The sequence below is a fragment of the Haemorhous mexicanus genome, chromosome 1 (genome assembly GCF_027477595.1).
Source record: "Haemorhous mexicanus isolate bHaeMex1 chromosome 1, bHaeMex1.pri, whole genome shotgun sequence".
In the NCBI taxonomy this organism is placed as follows: domain Eukaryota; kingdom Metazoa; phylum Chordata; class Aves; order Passeriformes; family Fringillidae; genus Haemorhous; species Haemorhous mexicanus.
The window spans coordinates 125,162,398-125,183,774 of record NC_082341.1 but is presented as its reverse complement, the minus strand read 5'-3'; the positions used below and the strand labels follow the sequence as shown (position 1 = coordinate 125,183,774).

Sequence of the window (21,377 nt, the reverse complement as noted above, 5' to 3'; positions counted from 1 at the left end):
TCCTGTTCCAGCTCCCCTGCGTGGACAGGGAAGCCTTCCACTAGACTAGGTTGCTCAAAGCTCCATCCATCCTATCCTTGGACACCTCCAGGGATAGGGCATCCACAATCTCTCTGAGTAGTCTGTTCCAGCATCTCTCATAGTAAAGAATTTCTTCCCGATATCTAATCTGAACTTACCCTCTTTCAGGTTAAAGCCATTTCCTCTTGTGCTGTCACTACATGCCCTTGTACAGAGTCCCTCCTCAGGTTTCCAGTAAGTCCCCTTTAGGTGCTGGAAGGTTCTGTAAGGCTTCCTGGGGACTTCTCCGGGCTGAGCAACCCCAACTCTCTGTGTCTTTATAGGAGAGGCACTCCAACGCTCTGATCATCTTTTGTGGCCCTCCTCTGGGCTCACTCCATCAGATCCATGCCTTTTCTGTGTTGGAGGCCACAGAGCTGGATGCAGAACTCCAGGTGGGGTGTTACAATAGCAGAGTGGAAGGGGAGAATCACCTTCTTTGACCTGCTGGTCACATGCAATACAGAGAAAATCAGCCTTCCCATGTCCAGGACTCCACATAGCTTTATCATTCAAAATTAGCACTGCAGTGTCATCTGCAAAGCAGTTGATCAAAATGCACATCACAAAATGAAATCAAAAGATGGTCTTGAAATATTGCTTAGCAAGTAAAGCTGATTTGCCTTTGGACAATGGTAGTAGCCATGTACTTGGAGTTTAAGGTGACCCTGTTGGGGCATCCTGCTTCTCAGGTGGAGGTGTAATTTGGAAACAGAGCACATCCGTTCTCTCACAGTTGCTTTGACTGGATTGTGATTGCTTTTTGAAGGCAAAATATGACTTTATGTCCAGATTATTTCAAATTGTCTCTGTCTTTGCCATACTGCTGTTAAAACTGCCAACAAAATATTTTCTTTGAGCTCTTATTATCTTGATATGTTACATGCCCTATTTTCTCCTTAGTTTTGGGGAAGAAATTGCACAGCAGAAAGGACAGTTAATTTAAACTTGGGTAATTTCTTCTCAAAAGGATATTTGCTTCACTCAAGACAAATGGCTTAAACAATATTATATATTATTACATTATTAACTTGGAGCTTAGAAAACATAGGTTCTTAAGAACTCGGGACTGGCAATTTGTAGAAATCTAAATTACTCATAAGCTTCATATTAAAGGTTATTTGCTAATGATTTTAAGAAATAATCCTGTAAACTGTCAAGCACTGCTTTTTCAAGATGAGTCATGACAGCCATGTGTTTGAAAGATAAAATGGGAATCTCTTTGCCAAAAGGAAGGCAATGAAATACCCATTCCAAACTTGACTTTTCTACTCATTTACAGACCTTGTATCTTCTTGTGCTTCAATATAACATGCTCAAATGCAGTCTTTGAGAAAATGAAGTGTGCTGCCTGTATTGTTGATATTTTCATTAAAATAATACTCTTGAGATTGCTTTTGTGGAAAATATACTGTGTATGAACATGGTGTGGGTCACTCATTTTACATTGAGGGAAGATCTGTCAGGCCTGCTGTTTGCAGTTGATAGCAGTTGTAATGTGTCTGCCATCTATTTTCAAACACTGTGTTTGACTTTTTCATACTGATGTACAATGAGACGTAAATGTGTGTAGGAGTCATCAGGAGGGGACAGGATTTGCTATACGTTCTAAATATTTCAGATTAAAATGATCAAGCAGTATTCTGCTTCTGATCTTTTCCCTTCAGTCTTACATATGAACTGACTTTTCAGCTGATTTTAGGGAAAACCTAGCACAAAGTAAAGTTGTAAACAGATTCCTGTTTTGGAATCCAGTGTGTTGAACTTTATAAGAGTTAGTAGTAGACCCAAGTTCTGACATGTTTCCTCTTATCATAGACTTAAATATTCAGTGCTAACCACACTGGGGGTTGGTTGAGATTGTGTAGCCTTTCTGCTCAGAATTAAATCTCTGTAAGAATTGTCTTGTTTCTGCTGCAAATATTTACCTGCATACCTAAATTCTGTTGCTTCTTTACTTAAATGAAATGAGTATTGTCTTACATTCTTGAAAGATGTTATTTGTTATTACTGCTGCTTATAGCAAACCTGCACTTTTGTGTGAAAAGTGAGCAAGTCTGGTTTCTGTTGAACACGTAATTACATTATTTTAAAAATTCTTTAATAACTTGCATTCAGTCATTGCTGTTGCATTGTCACAAAGGTTGTGGTGTTTTTTCCTCTTTTATTCTCACAAGTGGGATTTGTAGTTTCTGAGTTTACACAGTACTGAAGTTAAATGCCAGTTTTGTCACATCTGCATCATTATAAAAATGAGCATAGACCAATTGTCCTGAAGTTGATATTTATTTCATAGCAGAATATTTAATGATTTTATTGTAAGTCAAATTAATTTCAATGCTCCTGCATTTCCTTTCACTTTTTGTTCGGTAGGCTGCAGTCTGTGGCTTTTGGTTTTCTGATCAAATAGTGCCAGTTCTTGTAGTTCTCAGGAGTATTTGTGCTTGAGCTCAGTTAAGTTTCATGGTTCTGTCTAATGCTGATGGAAATTACTGCTTGAAATCTATTAATAGAAAACCTAAATTTCTTCAGTTTCTCTTCTGTACCTCATCTCTTCCACTGATATTTTGAATGTTTAATAATACCAAAATTTGGAGCATGACTCTGTTTTTCTGTGTACCACATGCTGAGTGGTTAAGGCAAGGGGGCAGTCATCAGTGTTTGCTGTTCACTGTCACAGTTCACCACTCAGCATCACAAAGTGCTGCTTCAGGTGCTTGTTAGAATTGATGAGAGTGGATGATGCAACATTAAATTAGCTGGTTATTTCTTCTCAAATTTGTAAAAAGCAGCTGTCCCTGTGTTCAAGTTTCTCCCAAGTGACACTAGTTGTAATCAGTAGCATCTCCTTTCTTCATTGAGGTCTCTTGGAAAGATGTGAAAGCCCAGAATTTCAGGATTTGCAAGATACAGTCTCAGTGCATTTCCTGCTTGCTTCTTGTGGGAACTGGCTTTTCAAATGCAAGGCAGTGTCTGCAAGCTAGTAGCAATTAGAAGACTGTTGAACATTCATGAGACACGAGATTTTTGTGACTTCCTGGGAAATGTTAGTCTTCTCTTAAAAAGGAGATCTAGGTGCGGAGGCCTGAGTGTTCATCTCCAGCTATGGGAGAATAATTTGCCTTATCCTGAACTAAAAGTTAGAGGTCCCACTTGCATTAAGCACAGGAGCAAGTTTCTGTTTCAAGGGAAACACAGGCAATGTATCAAATCCTGCTGAGTTCACACACTGTTGCTGTTATGGCCAGCTGGAGTGTTACACTGTTCTGCCCTGCCTGCTTATCAGAAACCTTGAAATTTCACCAAATTATTTTATCTTTAATCCTCTACCTTGATTGAGTCATATGATGTAATTTAGAAATATTTTATCTGTAGATAAGACTACATGAAAGAAAACCTACCTTATCCTTGGATTAATAAGTATGGTTTTGTTTTGCTCTTAATAGTAAACATTTTCTTGTCTGACTTTTATCTAGTTAAAACTTTCATCTAATTCAAATCTCAGCCATTGAATCTTGCCAGTAGTCAGTCTGCAGATTTTGGGAACATTTTACTATTAAAAGTCCTTAGAAGTACTTCTGTTTTGAGATGAAGTAAAATAAAGAGTTTGAGCTGATTTTAAAAATATATTCACTGGAAGGCACACTCTGTAGAGCATAAAATAATTTCTTTATAAAAAATCCCAGACTCTTCATAACTTAGCTACATTCTGTTAAAAATGCAGGGTAGCACTAGATGTTAATACATTTATGTAACATTGTGTGTTAATACAACATTTTTTTTTCTATGCTCTAGTGTTTCCATTCTGGTTCTGCTTTTCTTTGCTTGCTGAACTTCCTTTGCTGAGTTCTTCTCGTGTACTCTCAGCATGGATGGAAGCAACTCATGGTCTTGAACTTTTCTCTCTGTGGGCTGAGGCCCATTTCTACCAGAGAGCACCTCTCTGTGTATAACCCATAGAGAGCACTGGCAAGCACTCTGCTTCAGAGGCTCTAGGCAGTGGGGAAAAACCTTTTTTTGTCTCCAGGAGGAGAAAGAACTGAGCCAGGAGCTGACCATTTCCAGATTGCACTGAAAGAACCCCTTTTTCTTCGCTTGTATTCCTTCTTAATTAAAGGCAAAGAAGTGAAGCAGTAGAGATTTAAAAAAAAATGAAAAAAAAGAAAAAATAAATCCTCATCAGCTATTACTCAAAAATTTCAATTAACCATAGTCATCAAACTTGTCTTAAAAAGAACACGATTGTCAGTGGACATGCCCATACAGAACTTAATTGCTGTGTATGGCACACACCTCAGTACTGAATTCTCCAGTTAGATGTTGCAGATACTTGCACATGGAATGCTCTGAGTGGATGTTTATGAGAGTTATGAGAGCCTTGATGAGCTGTCTTCAAGAAGCATGGACATTTTATGAAATGAAGAGAGAAGTCAACAGTAATATCTAAGAGGTTGGGAGGGGAGGGAGTGTCTTTTCATTGCCCTCTATGGACAGAAATGAAAAGGTTCTTAGCCCTGTAGGTGCCTGTACTGCTAATACAGAGACTGACAGTGAGCAATGACAAATGCAGCAAATTCCAGTGATACAATTTCTGGGCCCTTCGAGAGGAGATGTGAAGGTCAGAAAAACGAGATTTGTATCCAGTATTCTATTTCTTTTTCATCAGCTGGTAAAAGGAGGAATCCTAGTTTTCAATTAGGAGTTTTCAATTAGGAGTTCCTAAACTGATGAAATGTCCATGGCGCTGACATTTAAGTCAACAGGTTTTCAGTTTTGACTTGAAAAAACAATGTTTTTGTGTAATGTTCAGTTAGAGGAGTTTGAAAAAAATACTTGATATTTGAAAACTGTATGTTTGTGTCTACATTTATTGAAATGTAACACGTGTAAATCACTACACTGTTTTAGTTCTTTATCTGAGCAGTAATATCCTTATAGTGCCTCATAGCAGTCAGTCCTAAGAATTTCTAGTTGTTCTCTGTGGTGGTGCAGTGCCCTTCCAGTCTTTCTCACAAGGAGTGAGACTTGATGCTGCCCAGTCAGCTTTCCTAAAAGTCAGTGGCCTCGTGCCTTGAACAAAGCCTGGTGAGTCAGCTTTGCAAACTCTTACAAACACAGTTTGAAACATCTTGCTGTTTTGCAGATGAGGGCTGTTGCTATAGCTGTCAATTTGGGTACCCCTTTGGCTGCTCCAGCCTGATAGGACTGTAGGGATTGTGAGGGTGGAATTGGATCCTCCTGGGTATGGTATAGAGAGTGAGAAGAAGAACAAAAAAGTTATGTTTTGGAATTAAAAAGACTGAAGAGGTGTTTTGAGATGACTTTACCAGTCCTTGGCTCAGGTGTGGGTATGTTAGAAGGGCAAAGAACACCAGATTGTTGTGGTATGTCCTGTCTGCCTGATTCACTCTTTCTTAAGGAAAAAAAAAGGAGGAAAAATAAAATAAAATTTTTAAAATGGTGAAATGCATGCAATGAGGACAATGTTCTGTTTATCAGTTTCAATTATTTGAACATAAACATGAATGTTTTAGTGAAGCTGCATCTTCCCCATGTCTATTGCAAAGTCACGTGTAGCTGGGTGAAGAAAATGAAGTATTAATGAGATATATTTCTTAGAGAAAACTCAGGTGAACCTCTTCTGCTGTGTAAGATCTGTGACTTATTGTAACATGAAAGAGTCTGTAATGCTAGAACTCGTTTTGAATGTCACCTGCTCATTCCCAAACTGAGTGTGTGATGCCTGTGAAACTATTTGAAAGGTAGCAACAACTCTGTCATTTCATTGGAAGCATGTATTCATTGCCTGATAAAGCCATAGAGCCTTTCCTTCTTTGCTGTTGCATGTTCCCTTATTCCCACTCAAAGCAGTGTTTTCTGTCAGGAGTATTTTTTCCACTCATTTCTCCTTTCCCTTTTTGTCTAGAATTAGTCTGTACACTGCAGTGGAATGTTCCTAGTTCTCCATTAGTTTTATCTGTATGCTGTTCTTCACTAAGCAATCTTTTTAACAACATCTGTGTACTTTCACTGCTTTTTCAGCCTTCAACTCCTGTTTTATTGCTACAATGACTCTTTTCTCTTACCTCCTTTTTACTTACACATAACTCTTTAACGCTGTGATTATTGTGTTTGTGCTCACCATATTATTTTGAATTTAAATTTCTCATTTTATGATTCCTGTAAATATTAGTGAGATAGTTCTAGCTATGGTATCTGACTGGGATGCTTCCACTTTTTATGTTTTCCTTAGATTTGTACTTCACAAGTGAAGTGTTTTGTGTGTGTGCATTCTTGTGAAAGCTCATTTTCCTTCTGGTGATTGTCTGTTAATATATTTTCTTGAACATCAGAGATGCTCTCCCTAATCTTCAGGTTTTGTCCCATTAGTATCATTTTCCAATTTGACCTGTATGCTTGATGCATCTTCTTTAGATAAGGAATTCATATGGAAAATGCAAATGAGATAAAATTAAGATTGCAAAGCAGTTCCTGTTCTATTGGGGTAAAAGTTGTATGTAACTCTAAATAATGTTCATTTTGCTTCCCATATGCAGTGTAGTGCTTTGAGAAGGAGGGACGTACTGAGAAAGGCCTGGGAAAAATAAACCCCCTCAATTTACTGTGAATGTGTTTTTCTGCTGAATGTATTCTCCTTATGGATCCAGATTATTTCTTCCTGGACTGAGGATCTGTCTCACAGATTCCCTCTATAGCATGGAAAAGAGAAGAGTAGAAAATAGGATCCACACTGCTCCAGAAGGGGCCTCGTTCCCATTTCACTTTCAGCTGCTCTGCTGCAGAAAGGTTGGGCCTGAGCTCATAATGTTGATCATGGTGTTGGAGCAGGTTTCCCCAGAGCCTTGAGCAGGGCTGCCTTCCTGAGTAGAGCTGTATTTAGGGAGGAGGGTAAATAGAAGGGGTGATGTGGCAGCATTGGCAAAAACTATATGTACAGGACAGCCACTATTTCTTCACAATTTCCATTTTATTTTCCTGTGAGTACAGCCACAGTCCCTAAAACTGTTTTCCAGTTTCCTGGAGAAACCATAAGTTAATGATCAATGCTGTCTTTAAGGAGAATGAAGTGGTGTTTTGGGATAAGATGGAAGTAGAAGGAATTACAGGGAAGGACCCACAAGAATCACTAAGTCCAGCTCCTGGCCCTGCACAGCACCATCCCTCAGTCACACCCTGTGCCCAAGAGCATTGTCCAAACACTCCTTGAATTCTGTCAGGCTCAGTGCTGTGACCACTTCATTGAGGAGCCTGTGCCCAGCCACCCTTGGAGGGAAGAACCTTTTTTCCTAATATCTACCCTAAAGCAAAAAGAGATAATTCTGTTTCTTGATCATATAGGAAAAGAGCAGGTAGGTACAAAGCTGCAAAGGTGGTTCTATGGGCTTGACAATTACTTTACAGTGCTTCATCCACAGCTTTCTTGAATAGTCTGGAAATGCCATCAGTGAAATGTCTGGGTAAGGCTATGCTGGTCTGTGCCCAGCTGCACTGCCCAGCGCAGTCAGAGGAGGACAGAGCTGGGGGAAATAAGTTGGGGATGTTTATGCTGTGTGCTTAGATAATAGGGAAATGGTGCTAATGCAGAAGAGGAAAGGCTTGTTCTGTAGTCTGTGAACTACTTCAGTGAGGGCAGGACAGAGCATTATTCTTGTCTGTGTACTTTGCCTTTTACAAGCAAGAAAACTTCTGAGTAGTGAGGTGCAAACCCACCTGGCGTTTGGCATTTAGGAGAGAACACTGAAGCTAAAGCTTAGGTAGATTTCCCCACTCGACACTGTTTAAAAAAAATTAAGCAAGAAAACTTCAGAGTAGTGAGGTGCAAACCCGCCTGGCATTTGGCATTTAGGAGGGAACACTGAAGCTAAAGCTTAGGTAGATTTCCCCACTCGACACTGTGTTTAAAAAAAAAATGCATAAGATATTTGTTGTGGTACTGAGTTAAAGCAAGATAAATGATGTCACTTGATATATAGAAGCACTGACACTGGAGTTTGTAGTGTGGATCATTTGTTATTTGTGCTTTTCTGTATTTACAGGAGAGTTGTGTGCTGGGGGGATTTGAACCATTGGTTGTTGCTGAGAGAAGAGTATTTATTGCAACAGAACTAAAATTACAGGCAAAAAATTAAAGTACTCTAGGGGGAAAAGAATAATTCTAGCTTGCCAGATACTCAGTGTTAAGCATGCTTAATATTCAGTTTAGTCTCATATGACATGTTTATGACCAATGTGTATGCCCCAACAAAGACACTGTTTAAAAATGGATTCTCTAATTAGTTTTGGTGCAAGAAGTAGAGAGAGCCCTTATATTCCTCTTCCACATCGACAGCACAATTTGCTCTTCGATAGAGGAGGATGCAAAATGATTTCAAGTGTGCCAGGTTTGGGTTTCTCCAGGAGTCATACACTTAAAATCAGCAGAAGGGAGGGAGGGGAGTTACTCTGTTATCATCAAGCTCTGCTAATGTAGCCCGGGTGCCACGTGACTGCAGAAAAGGCTATTATCTCAATGAAAAGGAAACTGCTTTTTAGAGCAGCAACAGAACAGAAGCAGGAGGAATTTTCGAGTACTCCACCATGCTGGATTGTCAAAGGGGGATCTCTCTGATCAGCAGTTAGGGAAGGATTAGCGTGGCCAGTTTGTCAGCTGTCATTAGAAGCAGATGACAGAGATGATAAGCTGCTGTGTGCGCACGTCCTCACTCAGCATGTGCTTTGGTTTACATCAAGACATAACACAGGTTTGGGATAATGGAGAGCTGATATTTTTAAAGCTGTAAATTTACTGGTAATCGTCTGGGGGTTTTTTTATTTTTCTTTTTTTTTTCTTTTTGTATTTTTCCTTTTTTTTTTCCCCTCCTGTTTTTAATAAAAAAACAGTGTGATGAGTGGGGGATTTATCTTCATCTTGATCTGAAGACGGAGAAAAACTAATAAGATCTGCCTTCATCTGCAAGGGCTGGAAGATGACAAGGTGTGTTTCTGAAGTGCTGTGACTTCATTGTTAGTGCTTTCTCTTCGCATATGTGTGCTCCTGTGTGCATCATAGGTGTCTGGATGTTGGGGGGGCAGGGGGTCTCGGGAGTCTTTGTTTGGGGGAGTTGGGAGGAACAGTTTATTTCTGTTTGAGAAAGAGAATTTAAAGATAATGTTTCTAATTAACAATTGCAAAGAAATAATGTAAATTCGAGTCTGCAGTTTCTGTTGTTCCCCTCCCCCATTTTAATGGCTACAGGTGTACTTGTGGTTGCCTGTGACAGTTTTATGGGTTTATGAGGCTAAATATATCTTAGTGCACAGGAAATATTTTTGTAAGCAAGTTTTCTGGCATCCAGAATAATACACAAACCCATCTATATTTTCCCACTGTCAAGAGTAGGTGGAGCCTGAGAGTGTCTTTTTCATTGCAGTAATTACTATTCAATATCCAGTAATTTATATGCACAAGAAAAAAGTACCAAGTATGTCAGAGTGAGACGTTTTTGCAATAAAGCCTTCTCTTTCTGACCAAGAGCTTGAATAGACAAAACACACTGAAATATTGGTAGTTGTTATATAACTTTCTCTATTCTCTAATCTTAATAGTTTTCTTTACAAGTACATGCTCATGTAAACAGAATGACATTCAGTTAATCTTCAGACCTCGTATTTATCTCATGGTTATGCATGATGATGTCATTAAATATCTCAGCAGTATTTACCTTTCTTTTAACCTTGGGAGGACAGCATTTCATATTGAAGAGTAATTAACTAATAATATTCCCCTCAAAAAGGTTATTGGTAGTTACTTGTAGTAAAGTGAAGACAGTATGCTGTGTCCCCTGCTTGGGAAGTTATTGCAGGCTTGTTGACTTTATTTTCCTCTCGTACGCAGCATTAAGCCCGGCGTTTCTCCTTAAATCACAGCAGTAATACTAATCCTGGACCACAATAAAAGAAGCTAAAATTAAATGTTTGGATTTGTATAGGAGTGCTGGTTGTCATCTCTTTAGAAATTTGCCTCCAAAGTTAAGGGCAGGCTTGAGAGGATGCATATGATCAGTCATTACTGCAGTGCACTGGCAGTTTGCTAAAAGTGTGTTTTCCCAGGTTCATACTGGAATAGTGGTGGTGACTATCATTCTTAGAATCGGTTTAATAATTAACAAAATACATACAGGAAATGCCTTCGTTTATTTTATTTAGAACTTTGAAAAACTCATGCTACTTTGAGATAGGAGGGAGAAAGGAAAATATTATTGTTTTTCAAATTAATGTAGTTGGTGTTTGAAGAGACTTTATTTCATACTGTGAGGGCAGAGCCAGAAACGTAAACAAGTTTGCGCTATTTATTTGCTTGTTCTCTTTGGTCTCGGTTTGATTGTTTTAATTGCAGCATAGTAACATTTTGGTTCAGAGGCCTGGGGCAGGCGGTGCCGTGGAGTGAGGCTTGAGAGCTTGTCACGTTCACGGCACCAAATGTCGAAGCCACAAGAACAATGAAACTTCCTCTCTGCTTCTTGTGTTTTCTTCCTTTATTTCATTACAGAAGATCTAACAAGATAGTGGGGGCTGAGTAGTGCTTTCTGATATGTTTGCACCTATGTTTTGTAGAAAAATAAATTTTTGCTGCTTGTACAGTCATTTTGATTTCCCTGATGCCTTTTAGGATGTATCAAGGGGGGGAAATTGGAACAAAATCAACCTTTTGTGTAGACTGTGTTCTTCAGGTGGCTCTGTGTTCTCACAAGACTCAAGTTGGGATGTTTTCTTTCGTAAGCAGTTTCTTACAGAATTATTGTATCTAGCATATATAAAACTATCTTTGACCAGAGTAATTTTGTTTGCCCACTTTTTAAAATTGTGTATGCTTTTATAGTCAACAGAGTTACACTGGTAATGTTCAAAATGTGTGGCACTCTTTTTTTTCTTTCCCCCATTTTGTTGTTATCTCTGTAAGGGGAATTTCTCATGCAAGGAAGGAGGGAAGGTGACTGCATTGCAAAATGTTCCAATATTGTAAGAAAAAAAAACCTGCTTGGAAAGTGTAAACTAGAGGTGTACTTTGAAATGTTTGGGTTTTTTTCACTCCAGAGTTCTTAGAACAATTTTTAACAATAAGTGTCATTGGGAAGTCTCCTGTCTGGTTAGATTTTTAACAACATTTAATTTATTTATTTATTTGGTTGGTTGTTTGTTTATTTAGGCTAGTCTTAGAAAAGAATGAGGGAAGGTGCGATAACAACCTTGATTCTCAGAATCTAATTTATTAAATAGAGTAAGTTTGTTAGCACATTAATACATAATAGTCCCATAATTGTAATCAGAAAGCTGAGTTAAGGACTGAGGACTGGATCTACAAGCCAAGCTGTTGGAGCTGAGTAAATGAGAAGGGTGTTTGTAAGTTGATAATCACTGTACTTGTGAGGAAATCCCGATGGAGTCATTTTACTGCCTGCATTCCTCCTTAGCTTCTCTTGCTGCTTATGTTCATCTGTGGCAGGCCTAGAAGGATGCCTGAGTTGGACTAAAAGTTATGATTGGCAGGTAAAGCTTTGGTCTCTGGAGGTGAGGTGTAAGATGTGAAAGCCTGGTTTTCCAGAAGGGGGCTGGTCTCAGTACCCAGGAGCGAGGCTGATCCCGGCGTGGTTGCCCTGATAGCTGAAGGTGCACTGTGGGGCCCTGGGGAGGGCGGCTGGGTGGTGAGGATACAGAGCATAGGGATCAGTGCAGGAATTGGACAAAAATTGTGAATGGAGACTCAACCCAAAGGTTTGTAATAAATGCATTTCATTTGCAGTGTGTGTTGTACCTGAATATCCTCTTTGCTGCTTCCATTTTAATTTTCTCCTGTGCACGCTGTCCATAAACAAACTTCATCAGGATGCTGTACTGCTGTGATTTTCCATTCCTGATAGCATAGGCTGTTGTGATTGAGCAACACAAGATCCTCATGAAGAAACTTCTGTTAGAACTGCTTGGAATAAAATTATTTTTGGTCCTTTTCCTGAAGTTTTGCCAGGTATTCAGTCCAAGTAGTTATAAATGTGTGTTATTTTTTGCTTTGAGGCTGTGTATTGCAGACTTCTGGTCAGCTCCTTCTGTGAATGTAGCGGGTGTTCCTGTCTTTAGTAATTATATTCCATTACAATCCAAAATTAAAAATACTTGGAGTAGACATTGATTCTTTCCTAGCACTTGTGATTCTTTACCAGAAACTGTTTCATTATTAACAAAAAATAATTCCACTTTATTTTTACAAAGAGAATAAAATGGCTCATAATTAACATTCCGCTTTAATTGTTTGTTTTCTTTGGGCCACAGGATACAAGCATAGCCTTTTCAGGCCCATGGAATGATTTACAACCTACAAAAGAGAGAAATTACAGTTTGATATCTTCTTACAGTAGACTGGGAGGAGAATCGAAGCTTCAGTGAAGTCAGTGATAAAATTCTGTTTTATTTCAGTTGAGTCATAGACTCCCCATAGAACTGTTCCATTTTTTTTACAGTGCCATTTTTGCCTTGGGGAGCTTATTGTAAAGCTGTTGTAAAGCTTGTAGGGTGTTGCCTATAATCATTGTGGAGGCCAAAAGTATATGTGGATTTAAGATGGAATTAGGCATCACTGAAGATAGGTTCAGAGGGAGGAGGAGGCACAGCTGCGCTGCAGCTAAGCTTGAACCACTGATTGTCAGAGACAGAGAGCAGGTACGAGGGGAAGGAACATCTACAGCTGCCTTGTACCTTCTTCCAAGATACCTGCTATTAGCTTCCATGACAGACTAGCCACAAACTAAAAGTTTCTTTTGGTTGACTCATATAGCCATTTCTATGAATATTTTATTTGGTCACAGTCTGGATTCATATATATATATGTGTGTGTATATACATATAGACACACATGACTACAAAGCTGCTGTTAGTCATATTTTATTTCTTGGCACTTGACTAAGTAAAACAACAACATTTTTATGAGTTTAATGCTTTTAAGTGCTTTAAAATGACAATTATGCTTTCATCTTGTTCTGTTATTGCTGGTTGCATTTTTTTACTAAAGCAAATAAAACAAGGATGGACATTAAATTTGAAGTTGTTAGTAGCTATTATTCATGTTCACAGACCAGTTTTTGAGCTCATGGATGTATTAAGAACATGAAGTTGATCATACTTTATAAGTGTTGGCAAGACACTCACGTGTGGCTCTGACATAATTTGGTGGCTTTAATTTTTGAGCTTAGTAACAGTGTGCGTAGTTAGCACTCGCGTTAGCTTTGTCAAAAGTCTCATGTCCATCTAGTGTATATTTATTTTAAGTACAAAACTACTACTGCCTCCCAACATTCTGCATGCTGGGAGGTGATACGAATATAATCATTCATGCATATAGCTGCATTCTCTCAAAAAGCATGTATTAAATTGGTTGCTCCTCAAACTTTAATAAGAAAAAAGCTTTTTCTACTTCCCAGCTCTTACACTGCTGCTCCAGTGTAAGTGGATGACACTGACATGTGTACCAGTATCAGCAGGAAGCACCTGCTGGGGAATCTACCTGTTCATACAAATAGGGGATGGGAATAGAGGCCAAACTCTCCATCTGGTCCTCCCATAACATCCGGAATCACATCCTTGCCACTAGGCAGGCACCCTCTGGGACCAGGATCCAGCAGGCCATCATAGGCTGAGGAGGACACTGAGTTTTCCAGGGCAGGCACTCTAAATGCATTTCAGAGGCAGAGAGGATGGGGAAACTGTACTGGGTACTGTACTGAACAGGATAATTTGGTATACAATTTAAAGAAGTGGTGCAGCATTCTGAACTTTTGGGGGGCACGGAAGACATCAAAATGAAGTCCAGTTCACCTCAGAGACAGTTGTTAAAGTTACCATGACTGTGGCCATTTGTGGAGCTGGGTACTACCATTTGTTTGACTTGAATATAAGTATGTTTGACTTCAGACTAGTGTTAACTTGCAACCTTCAGGAACAAAGCAGCTTGAATTCTTGATTCTTACTTTGAAAGTTTATTATTATGCACTGTTAAATGAAATGTATGCTTATGAAAGCATCTCAGTATTATAGAAGGAAGAGTGGAGTATGTGTCTTGTACATATGCATGCAGTGGGTTATTCTTTCACCATGATAACAGTATCAAAATGTGTAGATATATTATAGATAGTGTTTAGGTGCACTTTCTGCAGCTCAGAGTTTTAATTCAGTACTTGGCATTCTAAATAATGGCCTGAAATTTCAACATGCTTCCTAGTAATGGGTGGTTAAGTAGAAGAGAAAGATGAACCCTCTTGGTGCTGTAGGTATGTGAAAATTGAAAACATGAGTTCAGTTTTTGATGAGGTGCCAGAGATGACCCATAGAGTTGGAGTTATTGAAGTGCAATAAAAGTTTCAGTAAGATTATGTGATTTCAGTAACAATATCTATCTACTCTGGGGCTGAAGGAAATTATTTTGATGCCCAGGTTTGAGATATGAAAGGTGGCATGCAACATAAGCATCTTTTGCTGAAGCCTGGGTTGCACATCACATTGCACCTGAGTGTGCAGACATGCTAAGCTAGTCTGAGTGACCAGGAGGACCAAGACCTCTCTAGCTGTGTGAAGTCATTGAAACTCAGATTGATAAATGAAGGAACTCAAATTCAAATATGATAGGTTTCATATCTGTGTGTGTAGGTCCTACAACTCTACGTGTTGCTTACTGTATGCACCTTGTGTGGAAACACACTGTGTTTCTGTCTGGCTTGCCCTCTATTTTTTACTTTTTACCTATACAGAACCATGTTTCCTCAGCTTTTTATCAATGGAATATATTTTATCTGATGCAAACAGACTGGTGTTTGACAGGCAGTTAACTGGAGTGAAATGCTAATGTAGGCAAGCCCACATTGCAGAGATGTGTAAATGCCTTTGTTTATGTGATCGGTCATATTTTTCTCATTGCTAAGATAGGCATCTTGAAAATCTCACCAAACTGTATAAGCTTTCTGGTGTTGTAACTAATGTGTACATTTGTGCCAGTTATGAGATTAGAAAATGTTCATGGATTTGAGTTTTTCCATGGTGTCTTAGGCTTGTGAGAGTTGCTCCATGTTTCCTCTCCCTTGAGTCCGATTTTCTCCTTGCTCTTTGGTGGTTTCTGGAGAGGAAGTTGGTGTGAGAATTTAAGTGGACAAATAACAGTTTGGAAATTGAGATTGGCAGAGAAGATTCAGTAGGAGTCAAAATATGCTTAACTCACTGTTCCAGAAGTATCATCAACTGGAAATGAAAGCTGTTTAAATACAAAGGTTCCCATAATATTATCCTTTTCTGTGTTGTTAGATTTGCTTCATTTATCAGCTATGCTATTCACAAAGTTTTATTTTAAAACACAGTAGTTATGAATAATAGGCTTCAAAATCAGTCTCATAAATTCTTAATAATTATAAACTACGGTAGAAAAATTTAAATTAAATAAACAGCTTATGTGGGAATTTGGACTCCTTTTCCAGGAAAAATGTTTGCAGGCTTAGCATTTCTTGCAGCCAAAGTTTAATACTTATTAAATGCATCATACAAGGCTAAATTGGTTTAGAATAACTTCTGGTTTGTTTTGGTTTTTTACTTAGCTTCCTACCTAATACAAACAAAAGGATGTAAGAGTGACTGAGATATATAGATATATGTATGTCTGTATGAATATATTCTGGCCTTGTATTTTGTTATTTAATTTGGTGTTTAAAAGGAAGTTTTAGTGATATTAACCTGCATCTTTTTTGTCCTTGAGTATTAAGAATTGCAAACAATTATTGATAACTAGAGAAATAGGATCCCAGACCTGAAATTACAATACAGAGACTTGAAGGTTTTTTCAGTAGTAACACCTGTCTCCTCTTTGATGATGTTTTGATGCATCTTTTCCTCTTTAAAAGTAGAAATCAAGCAAATATGTTGTATATTAAGGAAAAAAAGAAAAAGGTACTTCCTTCTTCTGATATTTTTTCACTGTTGTTTTATTAGAGCCTGGTTTTGCTATTCCTGGGCATATTAGAGGTGCTGACGTAGCCTAATCCATAAGCAGCTGAGTGAGTGGCTCTGTTAAGAGCCTTAGCCTATGGGAATACAGAAGGTAGGAGCCAGCCTACAGAGCTGGGGTCAGTCTGGAGGGGTTTTGGCAAAGTCTCAAGCAGAACTGGGATTTCTCAAACCTGTGGGTTTGAGTAGCTGAGAAAAACCTCTTTCTCCATCAAGATGTAGGTGGATTTTACAGAAAAGTCGTATTAAATCCCAGTCTGTAACACTGAACATTAACGTTAGCCATTTATTTGATTGCTACAGCATGTGTTAAAGAGCTGCTGCCGCCCATTTGCAGCCTAATGTGTTTATTAGACGATCTTCCCAGTGGCATCTTGAAGTGTCTGTCAGGTAAAAAATTCATGAGCATTATTGGCTTTCAGGCTGCAAATGGAATATGTCGTCTTCTTGCTGTCTAATACACCACTCTAAAGCCATTACACAGGAGTGAGGGAAAAGATTGAGGAAGGAGCCTTCAGCTTAAAATTGTGAGTAGTAGGTGTTGGAGCCAGTTTTCAGGTTTTATACATGGGCTCAATGGCATTTCCAAGTAAATTATGTTTCTTTTCTTAGTTCTAGTTTGCGGAGTTGAAGAATAGAGTTTGCTAAATACTGCCGTAAATCTTCTTTTAATGTTACCTGTAATAGACTGTCTTTAAAGTAGAAAGAATAGAAAAGATAAAAGAGGCTACAGGTGCATGTCAGGTTTTAGTACAAATCCTTTAAAGGTGACTAGAGTCTTTCAGCTTGCTGCCATCACCTTCCTTGTAGGAACTCTGTTTTCCCTTTTAGCTGTATATTGTGTGACTGTTGTAGGGTGGCAAAGGTTTCAGACAGTTTCACCTATAGTAAAGGTGGTAGTGCTGTTTTGAGAAAGAAGCATACCTTTAAATAAATTAGTTTATGTTTTTAATCTGAAGTTACCATCACCAACCAAGCTATTGGACATCTTGTTTATTTTGGCAGATTGGCATTGTTTTGTTTGGGGTTCCCGGTGTTTAGTGGTGAAGGATAGGAATACATCATTTGGTTGTAGAGCATGTGGCTTACTTATACCAGGAATTCAGGAGGGTGGTTTAATATATCTCTTAACTTCCTTTTCTGTTGCACTTCTTATTAGCGGATCTCTTGCTTAAATCTTATTTTACCAGACAATGCAGTCTTTTTTTCCTTGTATTTCCCTGGATTTACACCTCTTGGTTTTTAAATTCACTTTCAAACCCTTCTTCATGTCTGTGTGGATTTGTGGAAACTCCTGTGCGTGTGAAAAGGCCGAGCTTCTCCCAATGCGGTGCGGCACGTGGGGCGGGCAGGCGGCGTTCCCTGCCTGGGACTCTGACAGGTGCAATGTTCTGGGAGCTAAAAGTTCCTCCTGAGCTGCTGTGGCTGACCAAGGAAAGGCTGGCTTCAGGCTCCAGTGGCCCCCCCTCTCTGATCTAGTATCTTATCCTGCCTCTGACAGCAGTTTCCTTTGGAGGCCTGGGAAAGTGGCTAGCAAGCGTTGCCTTTGCCGAAAAGGCTGCAGATTGCAGTATGTATCAATATTAAATGTTTTCCAGTTCTGAAATGAAGCCAGTGAAAAAAGAGTTCATAAGCAGGAAAAAATGTGAAGAATCAGAATTTGCATGTGACTTCCAACTTTCCTCTGGATTCTACCAGAATTAATGTTACACAGAGTGCATTTCTAATTTTGAAACTGAGATAGAAAGCTTTCTAGTCATGGCAAATTCACAGGAAAAAAGGATGAATTTCAGTGGTGGTATGTTTGAGTAAACAACCACAGAATTATAAGCTGTTTTTTTCAAATTAGCTGTTAGAGAAATTTTTTTGCCAAACTTTTCACTGACTTGCAGTATAGTTTTTGTCACTAAACAGTATTTTTCTCAGTATTTATTTATTATTTCAGTATTTGTTTGTTACTCAGTAAACCACTGACTTTAGTAAATCTCTTTGATCTGTATCAGTTGTATGTTCACTAGTTTCATCTGTTGGTGGGCTGGAGGGGTGGTAGTACAGTTCTGCTACCTGATTGTCCACTATATGGTACTTTACCTTTTGTTTGCTACTTTTCAGGTTGAAATAGCAGCTTTGAAGGTGTAATCCTCACTTATTCTTTAACTGCATTTGTTAGGCTTATAATAAATCTGACAGTTTAACAGGCCTTGTTTGGAAGATGGCCTGCTCTGATAAGAGATAAAATGCACATTATCTTCTTCTACATTGTCTCTGGATGATTAACTGAATTCACTGGTGCTGAGGATCAGTGTTGGAAGGCTTGCTCTGCATGCCATCTTCCTTCGTGACATTTGAGGAGTTGAGGAGATGTAAAAATTCACACAAGTGATTTGTGCTAGATATTTTCCTGTCTCCCACTTCACGGTGCCTCTGCTTTTCTTTCCCATTTGAAAGATGGATGTTTACTATTGCTTTATAATCAGGCCTCTCTGTGTACTCCAACTTTAGCAGTTGCTGGTGGAGGATGTAAAGGAGGATGTGCCGTCACAACGGGAGCAGAGACTATTGTTTTATTACTGATAACAACAAAAACAAAACAAAACAAACAAAAAAAAAAGAAAAAAGAAAAGAAAAAATAATTTAAGCATATTTCAGGCTCTGTTGTTTCAGTCTCCCACATCTGGTAGAAACTGGTTAGGTGTCAATTAATGTAGTTACTAATATGTACTATCCTGAAGTTTTTTATTTTAATATTTCAGTGTTTGAGATTTACATTTAACAATTGGAATAATTACCTAGTGAGGGTTTTTTGCAAGTATTTTGCATGCTTTGACCTCTGGTAATGAAATGGAAAGAGAGGGAAAATGCACTTCTGGTCTTAAATAGGAAAAAAGTATTAAGTTACCTGTTACGTCCTGTTGGTACGGGTCATCAGTGGGAGAGTAAAATTAGTTCTTTGGATATTTTTGGAAATAATATATCTGATTGTCTAATTATCTCCTTCCTTGTAGGAAAATGCTGCAGTGAGTGTATTTATATTTCCATAGCTCTGTTGCTCATTTATGCCCACTGGAATTAAAGTTTGAGTAGCATCTTAGTCAGCATTAGAAGTTCAGCTCTTTCTTATTTTTGTAGTTTTGGTGTTTTCTTTGGGTAGGACACATGGAAAAAAACATAATGTAAAGTAGAAGAATCTGGTACCACCACTGAAGGCAAAATACCAGTTCCACAGTGGGATATTATGTTTGTATTTTGGAGTGCAATACAGCTCTCAAAAAACTTACACAATGAAAAAGGGAGTGCCTGGTCTTGCATTACAATTCATTCTCTCAGACATGCATTCAAATTTAACTTCGTAAGACAATTTCTTTTAAAATAAAACTTATTTAGTTCAATATCTGACATATCGTGATGGGGTTTTTTTTCATTATCAAGCATTTCTTTATCTCTCTCTCCTCAAAGTAGTGATTACTGCTGGTTTTGGTTTTACTAATTCCCAGTTTGGATTAATCATTTTTCTGTACTTTGCTAAATAACCCTTACGAACATTTTCTTGTTTTTTATTTTTATATGATAGATCTGATTTTACATTTCCACTACATCTAAAGCATTGAATGGATCAAATGGTTTAATTTCTTTATCTTTCTTCTTTCTGAAAATTCCTGTAGAGATGTATAAAAAGATCATTGGAGCAGGATAAATGCTGCTTTCTAATCTAAGGTAGTTCCCTTAAGGGGAAGTTTACTGGAGTAAAACTTTGAGTCTCTGACTTGTCATTCTGCTCATAGTGTCTTTAGTTTTGAATTGTCATGTTTCCTGGAAAAATTTAGACTTCAGATGTATGACTTCTGTTTTCTGAGCTGAGAAGTTCTATGAGTAGTTCAGGAACCTAGGAATATCTAAAAGTGCAGTCAAAATTCTTAAGTTCTCTTTTTAAAATACTGAATGATATAATGCTATGAATGTTTGTGTAGTAGAAAACTCTTGGTAATAATTAATAACCAAGATATTTTGATGCAGATAAACTAATATGTATTGAGGAAGTTAAGGCAGAAACCAAAAAGTATAATATGCAATTTAGCTGCTTCAACCCACAGATGTTTATTTCTGTGTCTAAAATTCATCTATCAATTCAATAATTTATGACATTTTCTGTTTCTTGCTTGGAAATTTCCCAGGACCCTGCTCCTTGGTACTATATGTGCCCAGAAGGACTTCCTTCAGAAAAATGTGGTTTGAGTTTCTTGCTCGTGCCGCATTTAATTTGTAGAGGTACCCAAAACTTCTCAAGTTCTTCATCTAGTGGTATGCATTGGTCTTGATTGTGAATTAGCTCATGGAAAAATATATGAAACAGCTGCTTTCTTTTCAGAAGACATGAGGAAAAACTGGAAGAGTGCTTGCCTCTTTTACTCATTAAGAGTCATTGCTGAGAAGTGGGAGATGGAGCTTTGCTACCCTCCTCAGCCTAAGGGAGTTAAATAAACCTCAATCCTTGTGTCTCCAGACAGTGTTCTTTGAACTGCTTGCTCCTGAGTTTAGTGGTATGGACCATACTCCTAAAGACTCTGCACTGCAAGAGTTAATCAGCCTTGCCCTCTTTGCTTCATGAACATCCAGCTTTGGCAGGCAGGTGGCCTGGCACCCAGGAGGCTGTCCTGCATGCCAGGCAGTACAGGCATGGCAGCTCTCTCTGAAGAGGAAACTCCATCTCCATTGCCCAGGTTCTGGCTGTTTTAGTTGGTAAAACAGTGTTATGGAAGAGTCTATCCACACCTTCTAAAAGTTGATTCTTCCTCATTTCTGTGAACTAGGGAATAAATTTTAGTTCTGAATTCCAGAAGAATCTCTGACCTCTTAGCTATCCCAGTCAGACCCTAAATACCTAGGGAGACAAGGGTTTGGGGGCACACCTTTTTGTTTTTAGTACTGTATGTTAGGTACAGATGAGTGACTTTCATTTTAGCCTTTGAGATTTTTTAGCTTGTTTCAATATCATCTGTCTAGCTCTCCACTTTGCAGAACACCCATCTCTGGATTTTAAATTCTGCTCTGGAGCACAATCACCTACAAGGCAAGAAAATGGCTTATAAAAATCTTTGAGGTCTAGAACAGGATTTTTAATTAAGACATAAAGGAGAACAGAAAGCAAACATGGTAGTAGGTGGTAGATTTCCAGAAATAAAATATGATGAGTGGAAAAGACATGGGTAACTCATTCTAAGAATAAACTGATAATGCTGCTGAGAAAAAGATGTAGTGGCCTGTAAGTGCAAACAAAATAAATACAT

The 21,377-nt window shown here is 38.4% G+C and overlaps 1 protein-coding gene across 4 annotated transcripts in view; it reads left to right on the top strand.

Moving 5' to 3' along the window:
- Positions 1-21,377, top strand: part of NCOA2 (nuclear receptor coactivator 2) — a 188,357-nt gene that overhangs the window by 89,513 nt on the left and 77,467 nt on the right. The window contains exon 1 of one of the 4 annotated variants that reach the window (XM_059862029.1): positions 8,914-9,055. The exons of the other annotated variants lie outside the window; for them this stretch is intronic. The gene's annotated coding sequence lies outside the window, so the exon portion shown is untranslated. Of the gene's footprint in view, positions 1-8,913; positions 9,056-21,377 lie in introns of those variants that run through there. 4 annotated transcript variants of the gene reach the window in all.